Source organism: Stegodyphus dumicola, chromosome 6 (assembly GCF_044657685.1).
Source record: "Stegodyphus dumicola isolate Sdum_Otavi_A_Nest chromosome 6, ASM4465768v1".
Taxonomy (NCBI): Eukaryota; Metazoa; Arthropoda; class Arachnida; order Araneae; family Eresidae; genus Stegodyphus; species Stegodyphus dumicola.
The window spans coordinates 113198831-113219446 of NC_140773.1; the positions used below are offsets into that span (position 1 = coordinate 113198831).

The 20616-nt window shown below is 33.2% G+C and overlaps 1 pseudogene across 1 annotated transcript in view; it reads left to right on the forward strand.

Annotated features, from left to right (window-relative positions):
* Positions 1 to 20237, forward strand: part of LOC118193079 (putative cytochrome P450 12a4, mitochondrial) — a 42781-nt pseudogene extending 22544 nt beyond the window's left edge. Inside the window, exons 6-10 of the transcript XR_015041699.1 lie at positions 63 to 225; positions 4993 to 5162; positions 9700 to 9778; positions 14741 to 14941; positions 19958 to 20237. The product of XR_015041699.1 is annotated as a putative cytochrome P450 12a4, mitochondrial (transcript). The remainder of the gene's footprint in view (positions 1 to 62; positions 226 to 4992; positions 5163 to 9699; positions 9779 to 14740; positions 14942 to 19957) is intronic.
* The last annotated feature ends 379 nt before the right edge of the window (positions 20238 to 20616 follow it).

Sequence of the window (20616 nt, forward strand, 5' to 3'; positions counted from 1 at the left end):
CAAATACTTAACATTTCTAAGAATCATACCGTATATCTTATTAATCAATAATGTATTTTCAGAATTGCTTTTAGATATATAAATCGTTCGTTGGAAAACCTGAAGAAGATTTCTGTTGAGGACAAAGAGCTTACGCTGCTTCAATCAATGCTTCTCACCAAAGGTTTAGATACATCGGGAGCTATGGTGACAGTTACCGATATGCTGATGGCAGGAATTGATACCGTAAGTTTCATTTCAAAAGTTATAATTATGTTAAGACATAACTAAAGTCATGTCCATAAATTAAGGATAATTCGGAGTCACGCGGAAATCGAACTCTAAAATAAATATATCACCTGTAAAATCACTACACACATCTTCAAGAATCATATGCAAATTTCAGGAAGTAACCAGATGACACCGATGGTACGTCACAATGATGAGAGTGTAAGAGAGTGATATATAAGAAATACAGGCAAAGAAGTAAAATTGTTCGCAGGCGCTTTATAAGCATTTCAGGGCAATAACCGAATAATTATGACACAAAGGACGCATTTGGATGATTTTTTACGTGGTAGAATTATCGGCCGTCTGGAATGTGGGCGTACCCAACTGGAAGTATCAGACAAACTTGGAATTGGCCAGAGTGTCATCTCCAGGCTTTGACAACGATTCCAAGATGATGGTAATGTAAGTAGACGTTACAGCACAGGTCGCCCCAGAGTTACAACGCCGAATGAGGACCGGTATTTGGCAGTTTTTGCCAAACGAAACAGGCGGAGCACTGCCTCAGACCTGTCTCGTCAGCTTTCTTCAGCCACTGGTACGACAATTTCAAGGCAGACCGTGTACAGACGCTTAGGGCAGATTGGTCTATATGCTCGTAGACCTGTCAGATGCGTTCCACTTCCCGCAACTCACTGTCGCCTGCGGTTAGCCTGGAGTAGAGAGCATGCATTGTGGACACCGCAATAGTGGGCTTGTGTGATGTTTTCCGACGAGTCCAGGTTTAGCTTGCAGTCTGATTCTCGCCGGACTTTCATATGGAGAGCTCCAGGTACCCGTTACCAACAAGAAACATCATTGAACGACACCATTACGGTGGTGCAGAAGTGCTCGTTTGGGGTGGAAATATTCTGGATTCCAAAACTGACCTGCATGTTCAAATTGGAACCATGACAAGCCAAATCTATCGGGACGTCATTCTGAAACAACATGTACATTTGTTTCGGGGCGCCATGAGCGCACAATTTATGTTTATGGATGACAACGCCCGTCCTCACCGTGCAAACATCGTAAGCGAATGCCTTCAATCGAAGGATATCACCCGTATGGACTGGCCAGCATTCTCACCGGACTTGAATTCAGTACAGCATGTGTGGGACATGTTTGGCCGACAAGTTGCAGCCCGTCAACCTTCTCCTACATGTCTACCGGAATTTCGGAGAGCATTGCTTTTTGAGCGGTGTAATATCCCCCAAGATCAGATGGATAATTTGATACTCAGCATGCCTAGGCGTTGTACGGACTATATTGCATCGTCTGGGAGACATACAATGTATTAACAATCATACCAACCATGTAATATTGGTTTTTTGTAAATAGGGTTTTTTTTTTTTTTTTTTTTTTTTTTTTTTTTTTTTTAATTTGCTCCAGGGAGAAAAAATCGTTAATTTTTTTAATAATATCAAACATATAGTATCTTTTTTTGTTCTTTACATTTTGTTTAATAAATAAGCTTTAAGTCGAATTTGTTTTGCTTCTAACTCTTCCTTTGCCTGATTTTGCATTATCCTTAATTTATGAACATGAATGTAAGATGTAGATAATTAGTTTGCGCTTGTTTCTCTGACTCTCCATTTTTTTCCCGTTTTTTTAAGCAAATTACTGGATAATGTTATAATCTTAACGTACAGCTGCTGTATAGATACCTGGAACAAGCGCTTGTGTAAAATCAACTGTTCATTACTATGAGAAGGCACGATAAATATATTCATGATGAAGAATTGCTCTTTGCATACACTTAGCACGAAGTCGAAAGAGAGGGAGTCCATCCCCTTTTCTCTTCGATATCTTTTATTATTCTCTTTGTTAATATGACACTCCATATAAACCAGATATTCCAGGAAGCCAAACATTAAGCTATACATTCGAAGCATATAAACCAGATATTCCAGAAAAAAGACCCATTTTTTCGTTTTAGCCCAAAGGTTTGATTTGGTTTGGTTTATTTAATTATGGCAAAGCACACTAGAGCTATCTGCCTAAGGGGAGGGATGCCTTCGGGGAGGACTTTTCAAGGAAAACTGGTTAGTATACACTTTACACATGGGGGAAAACCACCAAAACGCCCGTGCAGCCAGCCCGTTCGCGGGATTCGAACCTCGGACCGAACTACCAGTGTTCAGCGAATTTACTGCCCGGCCGCTGGTGGACCCCTTTTAGCCCAAAGGAGCAATTTGCCTAGAAAGGCTATTAATTTCGTTTTGGCGTTTTGCGTCTTCCACTATAAAACTGGGTTTCATTTTCAAATGATTGCCCTCAAATTTTAGAGCCTAAATAATGAAGAATCTCCATGAACGTATGTACGTTTCTCGCAGTGTGGAAAAAACACGGTACCTAGAGACATGAAATATTGAATAACGTAGGCCTCTACTGGAATATGGTCATATGGAAGCCCAAATTTGGAGTTTTTTTTATCGATTTCATATTTTGTAAAACTTTAACGAATTTTTGATTAACAAGCTTAACGATTTCAAAGCGAGCAATGGCAACACTGTATGGGGGGAAAAATATCTCCAACGCACGAGACTGTGTATCGTAAATTCTAAGGATATGGTCTTCTGCACTATTTTGTCATATTGCTGTTGAATTGAATTTTATGGTTTAAACGCAAAAAATATGATATTTAATAAATGATGGTAACACACAAAACGTTGAATGGTCATAATACAAAAGACTGAAGCCCTTTGGTCATAATACAAAATCTGAAAGCTTTTAGACTTTGTCTTTTAATCCAACTTAAGTATTTTTAGAAGTTCAACTAAATTCCTGACTATGCATGGTAACTAAAGGTAAAGCCCCTTAAAATATTAATTTCAAAGATCTTGAAAAACGACTGTAGTTGAATAATACACGAATTAATGTATGATTTAGTCAAAATGATAATAAAAACTAAGCAGGCCGTCAATACGCCTTTTGGAAAATGTGTTTCGCATTGGATTCTTATGAGAAATTCCTTGGCAGTTTCTATTTCCATGCTACAGTTATAATATTAATAAAAACGATATCATAATAAATAAAACACTTTTAAATTATTTTATTTCCTCCTTCTCATTGATAAATTTTTATTATTAATTATCACATAGCATCTCTACAATCAAAATAATAAATTCAAAATAAAATCAATTGAGATAACTTTTTTTTTTTTTTTTTTTTTTTACCTTGTTAAGAAGAAGTTGTTGATGATGAAATGAGAGTTTCCGTAACACTTTTGAGGATGCTAGTAGCTTCGATAATTCACTGCCAGATCTCTTGACATTTAGATGATAATCAGCAAAACGAGAGATCCTGGATCTAGGCATTGATTTAAGAAGTTGTGGAGAATTTTTGCAAACTGAATTAACAAGGCAAAATTTCATTTATTAAGAGTTAATTAATGCATTTTATTTATTCTATTTCTTAAGGAAGGCCTTGCCAGAGCCATATTTCCAATAATAATAGCTAAATAAAAATCATCAGGCTCCATCTCGTTACGCATTCTTAACGCAGGGTATGCTATACAAATTGTAACCCATTGATTAGCATTTCACAACCTGTATTCATAACGCACACGATTCACACACGCCTTAATAATTCTGATTTGAGGTCAAGCTCTGCACTTTGCTGACGATGTACAGTTGCATTTTGATAAAATAGTGCGATATCAATCTACGTTCTGTCTTCGAAGTTCTCGGTGAAAAGGTAACTAAAAGACTGAAGTAACCGGCGAGTCTTGCCGAATGTTCAGTTAGAAAAGTGCATGGTGAAAATTTAAAAGAATGCTCTAAGTTTGGTATGTTGAGGTTATTTAATTACGGCAAAGCCTCTAGGGCTATCTGCCTAAGGGGAGGGATGCCTTCGTGGAGGACTCTCTAAGGGAAACTGGCTCGCATACACGTTGCACATGGGGATAACCACGAAAACACCCATGCAGCCAGCCCGTTTGCGGGATTCGAACCTCGGACCGAACTACCTTAAAAGAATGAAATGAAGTTAGTTATAATTTGTTAGAGAGACTGAAGTTTCAGGCTTTATTTTTTTTATTAATTAATCCTTTCAGTCTCCTATCAAAGTTGTTGCTGAGTCAGCCTGAATACAAAAGAATTTTAAAAAAAAATGTCGCTAATCGAAGGGCACCTAATTCTACAGTAGTTCCAATTCGTGAATTACTGATGTTACTATCAGACAAGTGAGATAGGTCACAACAACAAATCTGCAATATTTTAAAAAGAAAAAAAGGGACTATACTTTTTAACTAACTCTAATTTTATTCATTATCCAATTCCTCTACTATAAATTAACGCATAAACGACCGATTGATTAGTTATTCTCTGAGCTAATAAAAGTTGATTAAATATTTAATTTCTTCCAGGAAACTTTTTATAACTTTGATATTTTTTAAAATTTTTAATATTTTAATCATAATCTCTTTTTCAAGGTGTTAAAGTTTAATTTTAAGTTTTTAGGTTGCTAGTTAATTTTATTTCTTATATCCTCGTAAATATTAAATATTAAAAAAAATCCTTAGTAAATTTTAAATACTGATTACGTTAAGTTAAAGTTTTAAAAATAATATATTTAAGAGAAAGATAAGAAATTCAGTATTCTAGAATGAGAAAAAAATTACTGTTTCTTACATTTTCTTTCATTATATATAACGAAATTAGATATTTTCATTACATGTAGAGGATTTCTAAAGTGTTGATACAGCCTTTTATCTCTATGAACAAAATATTTATTTAATTTTAGACTTCTCATACTGTGGGCTTCCTCTTATATCACCTGGCAAAGAATCCGGACAAGCAACAAATACTGTATGAAGAAATACGGAAAGTTTTGCCAAATGAAAGCGATAAAATAACTCCAACTGTTTTTGGCGAGCTTCGGTATCTGAAATCGTGCTTGAAAGAATCCATGAGGTAAACAGCATTTAAAAAAATGTAAAACAGCTATGTATAAACTGGAATTTATTCAATTTATTTTTTAAGTGAGGACTTTTTGTTTTTGTTTTCTTCTTTGTTTCTTTGCGCTTCGATGTATTTATGGCTCATATATTTTTTCTTTTCATATGCTTGCCTGATATTGCAGAAAAACTATAAGATTTTAAAATCTATTTTAAAACAGTTTAATCGGAAATATGATAATGATTGGATTCTTCTTGAAGTAGTGATAGTTTTAAGCTTGATACTAACAGCTGCTGTGTTTTATCTATTTTAATCATAAAATGTAAACCAAATTAAATTTTGTGTAGATTCTGTGTGTATTCATCATTGTTAGCTGAGCTACACATTTCTTAAATGCATAAAGTTCAGTCTTACTTAAGTCTGTATCTTGAAGATAAGCTGATAATTCATTGAGCAAACTGGCTGATTATTATCTACTATAACGTTATCTTCCTTGGAAGACTTAAGAAAGAAAACGTATTCATATTTATGACACTATGCAAAGCAACAACCTTGTGTCTGGAGTAAATTTTAGTCTAAATCTGTAGATTTGGACTAAAATTTTTTTTAATTTAAAACTATCAATTTTTAGTAGAAATTTAAACTAAAATCTGAGCCATACACAAGCCTGTTGCTTTACCTAGTTTTATGTTTTACTTGGTTGTGTTTCTCTTCTTTCTTTTATTCGTATTTACTTTATACTGTATTCTGCAGATAGTAGTTTTTTAAAATTTTAAACTATCCATTTTTAGTAGAAATTTAAACTAAAATCTGAGCCATACACAAGGTTGTTGCTTTACCTAATTTTATGTTTTACTTGGTTGTGTTTCTCTTCTCTCTTTTATTCGTATTTACTTTATACTGTATTCTGCAGATAGTAGTTTTTTAAAATTTTAAACTATCCATTTTTAGTAGAAATTTAAACTAAAATCTGAGCCATACACAAGGTTGTTGCTTTACCTAATTTTATGTTTTACTTGGTTGTGTTTCTCTTCTCTCTTTTATTCGTATTTACTTTATACTGTATTCTGCAGATAGTAGTTTTTTAAAATTTTAAACTATCCATTTTTAGTAGAAATTTAAACTAAAATCTGAGCCATACACAAGGTTGTTGCTTTACCTAATTTTATGTTTTACTTGGTTGTGTTTCTCTTCTCTCTTTTATTCGTATTTACTTTATACTGTATTCTGCAGATAGTAGTTTTTTAAAATTTTAAACTATCCATTTTTAGTAGAAATTTAAACTAAAATCTGAGCCATACACAAGGTTGTTGCTTTACCTAATTTTATGTTTTACTTGGTTGTGTTTCTCTTCTCTCTTTTATTCGTATTTACTTTATACTGTATTCTGCAGATAGTAGTTTTTTAAAATTTTAAACTATCCATTTTTAGTAGAAATTTAAACTAAAATCTGAGCCATACACAAGGTTGTTGCTTTACCTAATTTTATGTTTTACTTGGTTGTGTTTCTCTTCTCTCTTTTATTCGTATTTACTTTATACTGTATTCTGCAGATAGTAATCCTGCTAATCAAAAATCGAAAATTTCGGTTGAAAGATTTTGCTGCTGGAGCACGGTTTGAAAACTAAATTATATGGTGTGTGGTGTGGTATATTTAATTATGGCAAAGCCCATTATAGCTATCTGTCTAAGGGTAGGATGCCTTCGTGGAGGACTTTCTAAGGGAAACTGGCTCATATACACGTTACGCATGGGGAAAACCAACTAAATTATATGCATTTTAAGTAAAGTTTATAACCTAAGATACAAAATAAAATATTTTTTCTTTGCCAAAAAATCTTAATTTTTTTTTTTTTTTTTTTTCTTTTTTTTCTTTCTTTAGTCTACATAAATGTGATTCTTCCCAGACTTTCTTCCCGTAGCCATTCTTGCAAAGCCATTTTAAAAGGTTTATAACAAACTTTATATTCAGCATCATACTTTAGCTACTATTTCGCTCAATTTCATATGGAAGCTTTATGAAGTTACAGCTTCTTTGGAATCAAAATTTTCTAACTTAAGACTCAAATCTGAACGCTAAGCTATGTTTAGAACTATGTTTAGAACAAAGAGAGACAAAATGAGAACAGTGTAAAAAACCCTTTTATTAAACTCATATGAATTAACAGAAGGCACGTCTTGTGTTTACAAGACCAGCCAGGCTTTATGGCGCAACTCAAAAGTAATTAATTTAAACTAAACTATGTTAAGTCGTAGTTTAACCAAAGACCGCACAGAGCGAAAACCCGCAAGTTCAGTGAAACCTAATATCGGTGTGGTTAAATTGATAGCGAGAATAACGCAGCGCCGCAAACAGACTGTTATCAAGAGATTCAATTAGTAACGTGGTATTCAACTCAGCAAGCGGAATACACTCTGATTAAGCAATCTAAAACCTTCCTTTAAATGCTATCTCTTTCTACCACCTTTGATTACACGCGAGCTAAAATTTACATTCTGGCAGAGAAAAAGGAAGTGAGAGAGACAGAAAAGCTATTGAACATAAAATAACTGGTTAATAAAAATAAATAAATCCTTACAAAGGGAACTTTATCCAACAAACCGATTTTTCCATTATTCTATGCATTTTTAACGTGCTGAATAACAGATAGTAAAAATGTTATGCTAAGGGAATTTTGAGAAAGTTTTGTAGTAAAAGATTTTGTTGCTAAAAATTATAATTTGAAACTATCTGTATTAATAAATAATGAAGAAACTGTATGTATGTATGAATGCATGTATGTAAGTATGTATGTATGTTCCTTGCATTCTGGAAAAACGGCGGAATCTAGAGACCCCCAAATTTGGAATACACGTAATTCTCCATCCCAGTATTGCACTTCGAATCATGAATTTTCATTTGCTTATTTAAGCGTTTTATGTTTTGTACGATCTTACTGAAATTTTCCGTAACAGACTCAGCGATTTAAAAGTAATGTGTTTTCGTCAAAATGTAAGATATTTATTTTTTCAATTTAATCAAAAAAATTCGGAGATTTAAAAGAAAAATGTTGGCATTGGGCAAAAAGCAAGACGTTTGTCTTTTAAATTTAAATAACAAACTTAGTAATTTAAAAGAACTTAACTACCACTATCAAAAATAAACTATTTTTGTCTTCCGCTGGTTAGTTTGTTGCCACCCTGCAAACCATAACATGTTTAATTTTTCTTCTTTTTGTTATTGATTGACAAATAAGGAATTGAAGAGCAATAAGCTCAGTTTTTCATCTGTATTATTATTAATTATCAGCAGGAGCCTGGAATTTCTCTACTTCGACTCATTAAAATTATTATACAATTTTCTTTAAAAAAAAATTAGTATACAGGTTAGTCGAGCAAGCTGATAATAACTTAGTAGAAACTTTTATTTGGTGAGTACTAAGCTATTACAGTCAAAAGTCGTTAATCCGGACCTCGTCGGGACTTCGGCGATTCCGGATTATCGATTTTTCCGGATTATAGATCATCAGTTTAAATCTGGTAAGATGGCATGCAGAAATTATAAAATAAAAAATATGAAACCGTAATTTATGAAATAAAGAACAATTATGATCTAAAGGGTATCAAAATTTACAAAAAAAAAAAAAAAAAAAAAAAAAGCTTAATATTTATTTGTTTACTTTACTTTCTTCGCTATCGGAAGCGAATTATAATGACGAGGAATTTGATTTAAATCATATCAAAGACGGAGTACATCGAGATGAAATACTACATTTAGTAAGGAATTATACGCCAAATAAAATAAAAACATCTGCCCTGAAGATAAGGATAGTGCTGACAGATCAACTTCCAATTCATTGCGCGCCGCGGCGTACCCCCGTTGCAGAGCAGCGTGAAATTGATAAACAGATTTCGGAATGGTTAGATAAACAAAGGATATGCCTTTATCCATTTTTTGCAGCAATTCCACTTTTTGTTTAATGGACTTCGAAACATACTTTCGCTTTGTAGATCCTTTACATATTAGTAAATATATATCGGAAATTCTGTTTGACATAATCGAAAGTTCAAGCTTACTTTTATAAAATTTCTCTAACAGTCTGCAAAAAATAATAAGCCGGATCCAATTCGAAGATTAAGGAACAACAATCTGCAACATTAACTGAATTAGATAATTTTAGCTTAGCTTATACCGTCCGTTATACATTAAACGCGCGTGCGTAAACGTATTTTGGGCATGCGCACACGCATATTTGCAGCCGTAAAGATCTTACGCGCATGCGGCAACGCGACGCATGCGCAGAAAGTTTGTAGCTTTGAGGTCCGGATTATAGATCATTCCGGACTATGGGTGTCCGAGTTAACGACTTTTGACTGTATTTATTCTTAGATGTATAAAACTCTGTATAAAGAAGTGAAATAAATTAATTATCCTAAATATTAATTTAATCTGTATATTTTATTTAAACATGAATACTTTGCTTTGATTTAATTCTACACAGCGTTAAGTAAAGTTCCTTCAGTGGTATCATGTTTAATAACGCATAACTTAGATATTAATTTTATTTCATAGGCTAGACCCAATAGTAAGAGGTAATGCTCGAACTTTGGATCACGATGTGGTTATATCCGGATACAGGGTTCCAGCTGGAGTAAGTATATTAAAAATTAGCTTAGAGCATTTCACTTAATAAAGTTTCAAGTTCGTCAACTAAGAATGCTACGATAAAAATGATATATATGTTATAAAATCTGAGACATGCTCTACTGTTTGAAAAATCAAAATTTTAGTTAGTCTGTATTATATAACAAATTAATCAAGTTTTTAATAAATTTGTTAATTGTAAAATTTATTATGAGTTTTAGTTCTTGAGTGCTTCATAAATATTCTCTTTGTGTGAAACAAAATTGCTAAAAATGTGGAAATGAGAATAGTAATGGAATTTAATTGAGACTCTTATTTTTATTTATTTATTTATTCATGGTTAAATGAGCGGCGCTGAAAACTTAACATCGCTGTATTCACAAATGCAGTGATGTTAACTCTAAGCATAAAAAATAACTGAGACGGTAACCCGCCCAGACATTCTAAATAACCAGATAAGAATGTAAATTGTCTTTTTTCTATAAGGCAAATAAATATTTATTAAAACAAAAATTAATTTTATGTTTACATTATTTTATTTTATTCTAACAACAATCATGCTCTTAAAAAATAAAATGCCTTATTTTTTATATATCAGTATATAAAATTCTCCTTTTTGGAAAAATTTAAAAAAAAGGAATATTTTTTATTGGACTAAACAAACAATCAGTTTCTATTTCAGCTAAGCTACTTGAGTTAAAATTAATTTTTGTAATCTAGACCTAAAAACGCACAAATAAATTAACAGCAAACTTATTCTAATTTTGTCTGGAAAGGTGAACTCGGGATATAACGAGCAGTAAAATCCTAGCACACAGTACGGACTTTTCGCGATTTTGAAAATTGTAACCAACACCAAAGTGACTCGTTTAATGTCCATCATAAATACCGCTATTACTGCTCATCATAATGCCCCCAAAATTCGCCAAATCCCGCGTGTAAAGTATACTAGGATTAAACCTGACGAGTTTCCCGATATAGCGAACGAACGTTTCAATCTCATCCAATTAATGCTATTTTATACGGTTATAGTGAACCTTGAAACTTATGAAAATCGGATAAGAATGCCATTTTGCGTCGAATCATTAAAAGCGTTGGTTCACTTTTCAGGTTGCCACCAAATATTATCGCCCTGTAGTATATTTAAAGAAATTAAATAAAGAAGAATCTGCATGAGTGTGTGTATGTTTCTGGCACTGTAAAAAAACAACAATGGTGCCTAGAGCCATCAAAATTGGAATAACATAATCCTCCACCCGAGTATGGGCACTTGGAAGCCCGAAATTTAGATTTAGAATTTGTTTTATTATTTATTTCATATTTTATAAAACTTAAACGAATTTTTGATTAAAAAACAACTGTTCAAAGGGAGTAGTGACAACTGTGTACGGAATAAAACATTTTTGTCTCCAGCGCAAGAGACCTTCTATCAAAAATTCTAAACATTTGCTGTTTTAAAATATTTTTATATGTGTGTGTAGATTAATAAAACGCCCTTTTAAGCGCAATATAAAATCTGAAAACTTTCAGATTAATTTGTTTCGAATTATTAAGTAAATTTTTCACTTATTAGCCCAAAAGATGTTAGCCCAAATGCTCTCGAAACAAGTATGTGTGTTAAGCCACAATAACACGCCGAATAAGTACTAATTCAGAAGTCAAACAACAAAAATCAGCGTTAATTTTCAAAATTTTCACAGGACTAGTTTCGATGGTTTTACCGAACCACCATCCTCAGCTGCAAAAGCCCAGAAGGACTATTAGTCTCGAAACATCATTTTGCGTGAAGTCACTTGAATGAGATGTATCACTTTCTAAATTATTGCCACCAAATATTATAGGTCTGTATTATATTTAAAGAAAGTAAATAATGAATAATCTGCATGAATGCATGTATGTTTCTCGCATTATGGAAAAACAACGATACCTTAAGTGATCAAATTTTGAATAACATGGTCCTCTACCAGGACTTTGGCACCTGGAAGCCCGAATTTGTTTTATCGTCTGTTTCATATTTTATAAAATTTTAATGAATGCTTAAAAAAACTCAATTGTTGCAAAGAGACTGTACAGAATAAAATATTTTTATCTCCAGCGCGCTAGATTGTCTATCGGAAATTCTAAATATATGCTGTTTTTAAATATTTTTAGCACAAATGTTCTCGAAAGATGTGTTTGTAAATGGGAAAAAAAAAAAAAAAAAAAAAAAAAAAAAACCACTTGGGCGTAACATAAAATCTGAAAACCTTCAGGTTTTGTTTTTTAGCCCAAAGGGTTATTATAGTTACACCCAAAAGGTTATTAGTCTCAAAATGGCATTTTGCGTCGTTTTACTTTCTGCGTTTATTCAGTTTTCAAACTGTTACCACCAAATATTATCGCCATGTATTATATATAAAGAAACTAAGTAATGAAGAATCTGCATGAATACATGAATGTTTCTCGCAGTGTGAAAAACAACAGTACTTAGAGCCATCCAATTTTGGATAACGTAAGTCCTCCAACCGAACATGGGCACTTGGAAGCCCGCATTTTGAATTTGGAATTTATTTTATTATTTACTTCAAATTTTGTAAAACTTTAACGAATTTTTTTATTAACAAACTCAATGATTTCAAAGCGAGCAATGGCAATACTATGCGAAAAAAAGCCTTTTTATCTGCGGCGCGCGAGACTGTGTATCGGAAATTCTAAAGGTATGCTGTTTTGCTGTTTTTAAATATTTTGTGATATTGCTGTTGAATTGAATTTTATGTGGTTTAAGTGCGAAGAACATGATATTTAATAAATAAAAAAAAAAAAAACGCCCCTCTGGCCTTAACATAAAACCTGAAAGCTCTCAGATTTTCCTCCCCCCCTTTTTTTTTCAAATTTTCCACTTCACGAACCCTTGCATTCCGTTACAGCAATGTTTTCTTGTATTAGAAAGACGTAATTTGCTTTTATTACAAAGATGCCACGTTGGTGCTCATTTTATGCGCTCCGAGAGAGCTGATTTCGTTCTTGAGTTTAATTGTAGGGAACTTTTCTTCGCAAATGCAAATGGATGTAATAAAAGTGCTAAATAAATAAGTTTATGCAAATAAAAAAAAAGGGGGGGAAGTACAAGATAATAAAAACTGCAGATTTCTATTCTAATTAATCAATCTAATAGAACATTCTGAATTTTATCGAATTAGAGAGCATCTCGAACGAAATAAGCTCCACTTTTGGTAAGATTAGAAATAGTATTTTTATTTACAAGGAAAAAAAAAAATAAAATCTGAAAGCTCTTAGATTTTATATTACGTCCAAAAGGGCGTTTTTTTAACGTTTTGTGCGTTACCTTTATTTATTAAATATCAAGTTTTCGCACTAAAACCGCATAAAATTCAATTCAATAGCAATTTCACGAAATATTAAAAAACAGCATATCTTTAGAATTTCCGATACCCAGTCTTGCGTGCTAGAAATAATAATAATAATAATAATTATTATTATTATTATTATTACTATTTTACAGTGTTGCAATTGTCTGCTTTGAAATCGTAAAGTTTGTTAATAAAAAATTCGTTAAAGGTTTACAAAATTCGAAATCGATAATAAAGCAAATTCAAAATTCGGTTTTCCAAGTGTCCTGTTCGGTGTAAGGACTAATTTATCCAAAATTGGATGGCTCTAGGTACTATCGTTTTTTCACAATGAGAGAAACGTTCATGCATTCATACAGATTCTTAATTATTTAACTTCTTTAAATAAAACACATGGTGATATTTGGTGGGAACAGTTTGAAAAGTGAACGCAGAAAGTGAAACGACGCAAAATGCCGTTTTGAGACTATAGCCTTTTGGGCGTTACCCCCTTTGGACTAATAATTATTTTATTCTTTTAACAACGGCTCAGCATACACGTTTATTCTGATGCATTAGAATGCAGAATACTGCATTCTAATGCATCAGAATTAAATTACTATTAATTTCTGTTCATTTTACATTACGATTTTTGTTACAGTCTCTATCTTAAGAACGTTACATAAAAATGTGTACATTCATATATGCTGCTATAAGCAGATATTTTTTGTATAAGGTATCTATGTCTGTTTGTGTACATGTACTTCTTATGTTGAAAATTTAGAATCAAAATAGTACTTTAATTTATGCCATGAGAGAACATTCAGAAACGCACACATACATTCATTTTGAAATTAAAGTAGTACTGCGAAAGCTATTAAGCATTTTGTGTAGAATTTTTTAATTAGTCTCTTAAATTTATTTAAAGTATTTATAGAGTTAACGTTTTTGATTTTTGATTTTAGTTTTTCAATTTTTGGCAGTGAAATTTCTGAGAAACCATATTTTGTATCCTTATGCTAGTTGTTAAAGAATTAATAACAAAACTTAAAAATATAATGGCGATATATTTTCCTGTAAAAATAATTATCAAGAACTATTAAAGATTCTTTTTAACATAAAACTTTTTGAGGGAGGAACTAATTTTTTTATAGTAACAAAAAATACACTATTCTTTAAAAGTATTTTAGAATCTATATACATTCAAAAACAGATTTTTGAATAATTTTGAATTTAAATAATTTGCAGTGATATTAAATATTTCAGAAACAAAATAAACTTGTTTCATTTCACCGGAATTTATACAGGTAGAATACAACGATTTCGCATATCAGAAAAGTTTCTGTTTGAAATTACTGTTATTTCTTGCTTTTTCAGAATAAAATGCAAGTAGCTATGTTTCTAAATTATTTAGTTTGGCACTAGCACGTTTTATAACAAACATTTAGCACGATAATTTGTTAGATTGCCGGTTAATACCATTAAGTTTCCAAAATTATTAGAAGTATCCCAAGTAATATGAGATGAATTCCCAGGGAGCAACAACTGTTTTCAGTCATTAAAATATTTAATATTCGTGCAAAGAATAAACAGAACGTTTTAAATCTTAAAATTTGAATAACTCTTATGTTCTCTTTCAGACTGTGATAGGTGTTGCTTTGCAAGTTGTATATCGCGATGAGAAATATTTTAAAGATCCAAACCAATTTATTCCAGAGCGATGGATAATTAAAAACGAGAAAAATACCACACCTTTCGCTTTTCTTCCCTTTGGAATAGGAACAAGAAGTTGTATTGGTCGAAGGTTGGCTGAATTGGAAGTGATCTGTGTGAGCACAGAGGTGAGAAAATAAGACTGTTAAATTTTGTAAATATTTATTTAATAAATTTATTTTGCCAATTATATTTAAAGAAATACACTCATGTCCATAAATTAAGGATAATGCAAAATCGGGCAAAGGAAGAGTTAGAAGCAAAACAAATTTGACTTATTTGTAAATCTTATTTATTAAACAAAAGGTAAAGAGCAAAAAACGATGCTATATGTTTGATATTATTAAAAAAAATTAGCGATTTTTTCTCCCTGGAGCAAATTAAAAAAAAAAAAAAAAAAAAAAAAAAAAAAACTATTTACAAAAAACCAATATTACATAGTTGGTATGATTGTTAATACATTGTATGTCTCCCAGACGATGCAATACAGTCCGTACAACGCCTAGGCATGCTGAGTATCAAATTATCCATCTGATCTTGGGGGATATTACACCACTCAAAAAGCAATGCTCTCCGAAGTTCCGGTAGACATGTAGGAAGAGGTTGACGGGCTGCAACTCGTCGGCCAAACATGTCCCACACATGCTGTACTGAATTCAAGTCCGGTGAGAATGCTGGCCAGTCCATACGGGTGATATCCTTCGATTGAAGGCATTCGCTTACGATGTTTGCACGGTGAGGACGGGCGTTGTCATCCATAAACACAAATTGTGCGCTCATGGCGCCCCGAAACAAAAGTACATGTTGTTCCAGAATGACGTCCCGGTAGATTTGGCTTGTCATGGTTCCAATTTGAACATGCAGGCCAGTTTTGGAATCCAGAATAATTCCACCCCAAACGAGCACTCCTGCACCACCGTAATGGTGTCGTTCATGATGTTTCTTGTTGGTAACGGGTACCTGGAGCTCTCCATATGAAAGTCCGGCGAGAATCAGACTGCAAGCTAAACCTGGACTCGTCGGAAAACATCACACAACCCCACTGTTTCGGTGTCCACAATGCATGCTCTCTACTCCAGGCTAACCGCAGGCGACAGTGAGTTGCGGGAAGTGGAACGCATCTGACAGGTCTACGAGCATATAGACCAATCTGCCCTAAGCGTCTGTACACGGTCTGCCTTGAAATTGTCGTACCAGTGGCTGAAGAAAGCTGACGAGACAGGTCTGAGGCTGTGCTCCGCCTGTTTCGTTTGGCAAAAACTGCCAAATACCGGTCCTAATTCGGCGTTGTAACTCTGGGGCGACCTGTGCTGTAACGTCTACTCACATTAACATCATCTTGGAATCGTTGCCAAAGCGTGGAGATGACACTCTGGGCAATTCCAAGTTCGTCTGATACTTCCAGTTGGGTACGCCCACATTCCAGACGGCCGATAATTCTACCACGTAAAAAATCATCCAAATGCGTCTTTTGTGAAATGCTTATAAAGCGCCTGCGAACAATTTTACTTTTTTGCCTGTATTCCTTATATATCACTCTCTTACACTCTCATCATTGTGATGTATCATCGGTGTCATATGGTTACTTCCTGAAATTTGCATATGATTCTTGAAGATGTGTGTAGTGATTTTACAGGTGATATATTTATTTTAGAGTTCGATTTCCGCGTGACTGCGAATTATCCTTAATTTATGGACATGAGTGTATATTAGATTAACCATTATCGCTAACCACATTAAATATAGTATAATTCAAAGTGACTTGTTGTTATGACTTTTCTCACTTGTCTGACAGTAACACCAGAACAAGCCCACGAAATCCATCGTCGCAAGGAGTGCAAGATTGCGCCTGTCGTTGACAGTCGATTACTTACGAGACAGTCCCCCCCCCCCAATTTTGATGGAGAGCAGCCCGGGGGGACAGGTTCGACGGTCTCCTACTCCCTCTTTCCTTACCACCATCCTCTCGAGGAGACTTTCGGCTTGCCGCATATTTAGAGAGCCCCCAAGCCGCATAGACACTATACATTTACGACCATCCATGCATTCTCCGGAATTCGAACCTGGAGCCCTTCGGTACGGCAGGCAGCATCGCTAACCGGTTGGGCGGCCAAAGTGACTTAAGTGCTATTAACGTAATCAGTTCTAATGCTGCAATAAAAAGTAATAAATACTATAATAATAACAAATAATAAAATAATAATATAATTAAATACATTCCGTTGAAATAAATACTACCCTCATAAATTAAAAAAAATCTTCGTATAAAATGTTGTCTCATTTGTGTTTTATTGCTGCTTCTGCCACTCAGATATAAATTCCAAAATTTATTTGATATAACGACAAACACTGCATTTTTTATGCTGAGTTCGTTGAATTCCGAGTAGCGATTTCCAGAAACGAAAATGAATTTCAGTATAAGGGTTTTTCGAAGCGGTTTGATCCAGTTTCAGATAGCCTTAATCTGGGTCTTTAATCAAGATAAAAATTTCAGGCTGTATTATCCGATGACTCAGGAGATTAGTTATATAATACCATTACCCAAAGCTCACTGCGACGACTGTGATGACACATAGGAAACATTTTATTAAGACAGGATATCATTCTACACAAGCATTTAAATGACATTTTAAGTCTTGAAGACTTTATCTTTTATACGATGCTTATTAAATTAATGTATAAAAATGAGCAGAGTTAAACTTATTTGAAATTAGTAGTGTTATTTTGCATTACTCTGTCTAACCAGAACTTACTTATCGTTCACATTGTTCATGTAACTTAAGGAAATCGTATAAAAAATTTAAACTGCTTCCTTTTCATTTCATGCACTAATTGCCCATCTGAAGATTTAAAATATATAAAACCATTTGAAAAATCAGGTAAATTAAATAGTCTGTGTTTGCAACAAAAGTAGTTCAATTTGTAATTTAAAACAAAGCAAAATTCAACCTTGACATAAAATTTATTTTTATACAATTTGTTTCACTGAAATATTATTTATTTGTCCATTCATGGACAAATGCAAAACATAACATAAGGTTTTCTATTCCACTGAAAAAAGCTAATCGCTCATTTGTAATCCATCATCGCAATTAAAAATTAGCTAGTCTTACACCTAACATACTTAGAACTTGGTTGTACATGAGCTTTTAGTATAAATCTTGGAATTATGACCTTGTATGTTAAATTTAAAACGTACAAGCGTAAAACTTTTCGCCAGTGTGACAAAAGGCAGTTCATGTACGTTTAACCTACGTATCAGGAGTTTTATTATTTGCATAGCTGTTCGAGCACTGTATCTGACTTTAAGGTAAACATGAATTTGTTAAAAAAACGCAATGCTAAATTGTTGATTCTCTGGCGCTTGTCACGTGAGCGGTTTTCCACCCAAGTCAAAACCTTGTACATAGTTCTTCTAGACATTCTTCGAGAAGGTGTTGCCCAAGTTCATACCCCAGCAACTGCTTCTGAAAGGTAATGGTTTGAGCATAAATAAGCATACCATGATGAAAATAAGAGGAACTGAATGCAGTATTTATGCGATAACACATTTGTAGATTGCTGAATGGCTGGCGGCTTCACGTGATGAAAATGTAAGTTTCAAACAAGTTCTAATAATTCACAATTTATAATCTTGCTTTATCAGACGTAATTTTATCTCCTGCTTGCAATAACATATGTGCACTAGCATTTCACAAATATGAAGGGAGTTGTCGATAATAATATAAATAAAAAAGTGTCTGACCAAAACCTGAAGCACTTGAAATACTTGTAACATTTAATATACATTTCTGAGTACCCATTTTTAGTTTCCATTCTATCCCACCTCTTCTGATTTCGTATTCACATATGTTTACTCCAAAAGGACCTATAAATTCGTTAATATGAAGTAGTAGTTAAAGGCTTTATAATCTGGGCATATTAAGAGTCATAAGATACTTTCCTTACGTCAAGCTTTCTTGGCGTAACTAGGTAGCACGTCCGACTAGCAATCGGGAGATCCGGTGTTTGAACGCCGACGAGGGCATAAACTAATAACTCTACACAGTAAATTTTCTTTGTTTTTAAGAACTTTTAAATATTTGTCGAATTTCATTTCGCATTTTTTGAAGTGCTATTTTATCACTGTATTCAAATCACCTTTGATCGACGAAGTCCTTTGGTCCTTTTAGTCCGCTATCCACGTGGAGAAGGAACTGTACAAAGTAATCTTTGAAGGTAAACCTAAGACGCAATTTAGCGGTTGTTAGAGCATGCTGAACATAGGCGTGTTTGTTTTTACACACTCTCGCGCATAGCGTTGAGTGAGAGTGCCTGGGCACGCATAACTCGCACCCATATAATTGAGAGTACACAGTGTAATAATATATATTTATATTTTTAGTTCTGAAAAGGAGGGGCAATGGCGAAAAAGGTGCACGGGGCAAAAAGGCTCAGAACCCCTGCTCTACGCAGTAGTTGGGTGATTGAATAAGCAAAGCAGCGAAGTATTGCGTTGTATTAAGTACATAAACATGCTAATTGAAGTGTTAAGATTTCTGACATAAGGTTCACTTTGAGTTAACATTAAACGTGCAGTCAAGATGATTCTTATAAAAGGTGATAATTAATTATATTTTATTACCATTTAAATTATGTTGTACTTAAAGCCTTACAACTTCTAGCCGAGAACGCCTCGACTTGATATATGACCTTAAATAATAAGTCTGCTTTAAATTAAATAATGAACTTGTTTATGTCAGAAGATAATACACTGATTAAGATATTTTGTAAAATTTGTTGGTAAAATTTTGAAGTAAAATCCATATAAATTCCTAAGTTTTTATTTTTAATATTATCAAACCTGTAAGCTTTAGACACTTTCATTCATTTAATGAGCTAGTAAAAATGTATTGTGCTGAGTTAATTGCATGAATTACGAGATTTAAATCAGTAAAATAATAATAATAAATCTTCGATCTGTATAAGGAAGGAAGGCTTAGGCTATTGAAATAAAATTCATTCCAGGCCAGAAAATGCTGATTAAAAGTTTATTTGATAGAAAATGGCTAGTTTGAAATCCCACTTGATTGCATGTAACATGTATAAGAGAAAAATTACAATTGTGCATTAACTCTCTTCAATCCCACTTTTTTATTTTGCAGATCATTAGGAATTTTAAAGTGGAATATCATTATGAAGATATCGATATGTACACAAGACTGATTAACACTCCAGACAGGCCTTTGAAATTCACGTTCATAGAAAGATAAAGTGATCAGAATAGAAAACTTACTTATGCAAGAATCGATTTGTGTAACTCCATCTTATCCGATAAATAATTACATTTGTGGCAATAAAAAATAATCTGTATCATACCAATTAGATAAAATTTAATAAATGTTCTATTATGGAAAGATTAAAATTTCTTCACTGACAATTTATATTAATCAAACAGTTATTTATGATTTCAGTCTTTACTATAACTTCTTTGCGTATTCTTCACTAAAATGCAATTGAGTAACCAGTATTTAATCTGAGGTTTTAAGACACAGCGTGCTTCTGGAATCGCGTACAAGCTACGTGTTAGTTTCCTGCCAGCTATGATAGTTGCAACTATTCGGCTTTTCTCGCTGTTAACATTTTAGTTCTGATGCTCCTATAGAGTAATGTTCCCGCTTCTGTTATATTATAGTAACTAAGTGTGTAGCTTGTCACTAATGTTCCAGCATTTGATTTAAATCTCTGACTTTTCTGTTTAGTTTCATCACCACAAGTTCTGGTTATATCATAGCACCAGAAAGTGCTTTTGAGTTCTAAATTA